Source organism: Schistocerca americana, chromosome 4 (assembly GCF_021461395.2).
Source record: "Schistocerca americana isolate TAMUIC-IGC-003095 chromosome 4, iqSchAmer2.1, whole genome shotgun sequence".
Lineage (NCBI taxonomy): Eukaryota > Metazoa > Arthropoda > Insecta > Orthoptera > Acrididae > Schistocerca > Schistocerca americana.
In genome coordinates, this window is record NC_060122.1 from 154,194,227 (window position 1) to 154,198,993 (window position 4,767).

The window sequence follows — 4,767 nt, forward strand, 5'->3', positions numbered from 1 at the left end:
AATATACATTAAAATGTTGAAGTCTGTAAAGTTTTTCCCAAGTCTGTTGGTGACGTAAAGTATAAATGAAAATAGATACAATTCACACCGACAGGCGATTGATAGAAGGAGCATTCACAACATGTGTTTTCATACTAAATCTAGTAACAAACACTAAGAACCAATAAATACCCAAGATTTGGTGTTATTTGTTATGAAATAACAGTAGCTGCGCCAGTCGCGATTTTTCTTTCCTTCTTTGTTAGTCCGCAGCTCGTGGTCGTGCGGTAGCGTTCTCTCTTCCCACGCCCGGGTCCCCGGGTTCGATTCCCGGCGGGGTCAGGAATTTTCTCTGCCTCGTGATGACTGGGCGTTGTGTGATGTCCTTAGGTTAGTTAGGTTTAAGTAGTTCTGAGTTCTAGGGGACTGATGACCATAGATGTTAAGCCCCTTAGTGCTCAGAGCCTTCTTTCTTAGACGACGCCTTCCGGTAAGTAATTATCGTTATCATGGGCGTTTTTTCCGATGTAAAGTTTCTGATGTGTGAGATGCTGCATCTTGTTGCACATATTATAAATCACTTACAATTGACAGTTCACAGTACACATTAAATACGGACAAATATGTTAGAGATTTTAAACTGACGCCAAATATTTAGTGTGATTGATGCTATAAGGTATGGGAGTTCTATCTCATAATGTACATAGAACTATACAGTTAATTCCACTCATCTGGCGCTACTTTGGCTTAAGAATTGGCTTTTAGATGTACATTGAGGGCAAGATAAAAACAGGCTACCCAACTTAATTTCGTCGCCGTGCAGACAGTGTAAGTTCGGTTAAGGTGTACGAAATATTTTTTGGGCCTGCTTTACTCATCCCATCCTGTACTTATGAATTAAAAAAAAATTAGGACATTTTTGTCAGGACTTCAATAATCTTCTTCACACTAAGTAGTATAGAGTTCCGAAAATATCGATCACGTGCAACCAAGCTCGAAGTTTTCTCTCACGACATCCTGTAAGCCTGGGATTAAGGCAGACAGGTAGATGCAGATGTTCCTTACTTCCGAAGAGCATTTGACTCGGTACCACTATGTTCATTATAGAAAATACGATCGTATGGGACGCCAAGTGAAATTTTTGATTGGAATAAGGATTTATTAGTAGGGAGGACGCAGCACGCTATCTTTAATGGATTGTCGTCGACATGTAGAAGAAACTTGAAACGTAACACAGAAAAGTGTATACGGATATTTGCTGTTCATATTGTATTTTGATGGCCTTACAGACAATATTAACAGTGCCCACAGACTCTTCGCAGGTTATATGGTTTTCTACAGAGAATTACACTCTCGAATAAGCTGCACACAAATTGAGTCAGATCGTGATAAAATTTCAAAACGGTGCAAAGATTGGGAACTTGCTTTAAATGTTCAAAAATATAAAATTCTGTTCGTTCGAAAACGAGAAAACGTAGTTTCCTGCTGTTAAAATACCAGTGAATCACAACTGTCATCGGTCGCCCTGGGAATAATAGCTTGCGGGAGTATGCAATGGAATAATCTGAACGGGGTTCAGTCGTCGATAAAGCAGATGGTAGACTTCTGCTCATTTTTAAAATATTAGGAAACTGCAATCAGCCTACCAAGGAGACAGCTCACAAAAACTCATGACACTCATACTAGAATATTGCTCGTGTGTGAGAGACTGGTACCAAATAGGCCAAACAGTGGGCACTGAACGTAGACAAAGAAAGCCAGTACTAATTTTCAGTTTTGTCTCACCCATGGGAGAGTGCCAAGGAGGTGCTGAAAAAAACTGAACTGGCAGAGGATTGAAAATAAATGCCAAATAGGCCGTGAAAGCCTGCCTACGAAGTTTCAGCAGCCAACATTACCCCTGCCGTAGGTTAGGCGTGTTAGGAACTCCTGTTCCCCATTTGTTTCTTTTTAATTACTCATTGAAACGATTGTCAAATGTTCTTTAGTTACTTCTGCTATCTTTTTGTTTGTATGGAGATGAAATACTACACAGACTTTTTAAAAAATATTAAGTAATTTATTTCAGAGACAGTTAAAATGAATAAATGTCGTGTGAGTAGGACCTCCCTTCGGGTAGACCGTTCGCCGGGTGCAAGTCTTCCAATTTCACGCCACTTTGGCGAATTGCGCGTCTATGGGGATGAAATGATGATGGTTAGGACAACACAACACCCAGTCCCTGAGCGGAGAAAATCGAACCCGGGACCTTAGGACATTCTGTCGCGCGACCACTGTTTTTTAATTGTTCTCATTTTTTTCGATTTTGTTCGTTGCATTTGTTCGGTGCGGATGTCCCATGACATCCGTTCAAGTTCGGTGTTGAGCCGTTGACTCAGTTTTTTATTACAGAGGACAGCTAACCCTCTGATCTAACACGCTGAGCTATCATGCCGGCACCACTCAGCTACCGGGGGGCGGACAGAGACAGTTAACACATATAGTATACAAATGAAACAAATATGACACCATTTTCTATTTGACTTGTCTTTCCTCCTTTCAGACCCCTATCATCGTGCTTCGGAACTTTCTCTGAGATTGTCTTGTGGTGTTACTGTTGAACTAATGCCCAATAGAACACATGCGCCCCGCCGTAATTCAGTGGGAATTTGAGGGCATCAGATCTGCTGTAAATATGATGCTTCAACATTTCCCAGGCCTCCCTCTGCATAAATTCCGTTATTTTCACTGTTTCAGATGTTACAAAATTTTATCGGTATTCGCATAATGCGTTCGTGGCAGAGACATTAAGTAAATTGTAGAAAACAATCATAGGCCACCTGAGAGTGTTTCGCGACTCATCACTTTTTTTAATTAGTTGATCAACTAAATCAACTGCAATCTTTCTCATATTGTAAAAAGTTACAGTTTCTGGTTGTTTCAGTAAATCTCTTGTATCTTTATCAATACTATCGTCACAATGTAACGCAGATATCAAGAAAACAGCTTAATTAACTTTAGGGCAGTATGATACTAGCGTAAAATTCTCTTGGAAGCCAAATAAGATTAGTGAGGTCCTTACTCATTAGATAAAAACTCCTTGTGGATTGCCTTCTTATTTTTTCTAAGCGTTCCAGCGTATTTATGTCAGTTCCCAGCCTTCTAGTAGCTTCTTTGCCAGTGGTATACTGCTGAACCAGTTGTTACGGTGAGTCCCGCTGGCAGGTTCCACCAATCTCTTTACTACCTCTGTAAGACTTACTTTGCTACAAAGAACCCTCTGGCTGAGTGCCAATATAAGTTTCTAAGTTAGGCTGTGTTAGCATCTGCCAAAGCAAATGTCTTAATGTTGTACCTGGCAGGCTTTTGAGAAAGATACTGTCTAAATTGGTATTTTACTCGAAAATAATGTAACTGTTCGTTGTGAGTCAAACATTCACTTGGAGCAAAGTGGTTTGAAAAATTATGGACAATAATCTCAATAATTATTCTAATTAGGCTGATCTATCAATTTATTTTGGAAAGCTTCTAACTCTTACGTGACAAAAACTTAAACATCTCACAAGACATTTAAATCTGGTTTCACCAATACTTAAATAACAGAATTTTAAGCCATTTCCTCTCGAGTTATCTCAGAGTATGCTTGTGTTTTTTCTAGAACTTCTTGGGTAAAGTATACTGAAAAGTACTCTAATTTCATTCTCATCCGTGATTCTAACGTCTCTATATCTCTGAAATTTGCTTTTCGAATTTCTTACATCAATATCTGTGGAGTTAACAGTAATTTTGTGAACACTGCTGTCTAAGAAAAGATCAGATAACTTATCTTCAAAGACTATTGCCATTGCTTGCATTTTTGGGCCACATGTATGAGTTATTATATTCTCTGACCTTGTTCTTACGTTTCTTTTAGCAAAAGACTTAGAAAACCTTGTTTTAGTGTCCTTCTCAAGTTAACAGGAACCACTACACTCACTATCATTATTACCAGTCGTCTGCCGACGATTCAGTGTAGTATCATGATCGTTTTCCATTAGTTGGTCATCTTAATATGAATCATATTCTTCAGAATCAGATCTCTTTTTCATGATTCTGTACATCTTCTTCGAACCACCTCATCTCCACGTCAGTGTTGGAAGACTTTCCATCCTTTTTTTCTTCGGATCTGGTATTTCTAAAATAAAACATGTTAACGAAAATCAATTTCGGTAAATTACAGTGCATGTTAATGACTGCGTAATCAATCGCTTCAGTTAACCTAGTTATTATATAGCTTATTAATAAAAAATTCAATGAATTTTGTATGAAATAAGTTTAAAAAAGAAAGCACTTTAAAAGACACATGGTGGACAGTTGTACCCCAACTCACTTAAACGCCCTGCTGTTAGTTCAGGCAACAGCCTTGCCGCAGTGGATACACCGGTTCCCGTGAGATAACCGAAGTTAAGCGCTGTCGGGCGTGGTCGGCACTTGGATGGGTGACCACCTAGGCCACCATGCGCTGTTGCCATTTTTCGGGGTGCAGTCAGCCTCGTGATGCCAATTGAGGAGCTAATCGACCCAATAGTAGCGGCTTCGGTCAAGACGGGAGAGCGGTGTGCTGACCCCACGTCCCTCCTATCCGCATCGTCCACCGAGAATGACACGGCGGTCGGATGGTCCCGGTAGGCCACTCGTGGCCTGAAGACAGAGTGTGCTATCAGCTTAGTTGTTCAACTGACGTTAACTGTAAACGGGTCTTCAGCAATGCGCCCATTTGAAAGATAGCGAGCGTGGGAACGCTGCAACTTTAAAAAATCAGAAACAATC

General features: G+C 40.2%; 1 pseudogene; it reads left to right on the forward strand.

Moving 5' to 3' along the window:
- The first annotated feature begins 4,350 nt into the window (after nt 1-4,350).
- LOC124614247 lies at nt 4,351-4,468 on the forward strand (annotated as a pseudogene).
- The last annotated feature ends 299 nt before the right edge of the window (nt 4,469-4,767 follow it).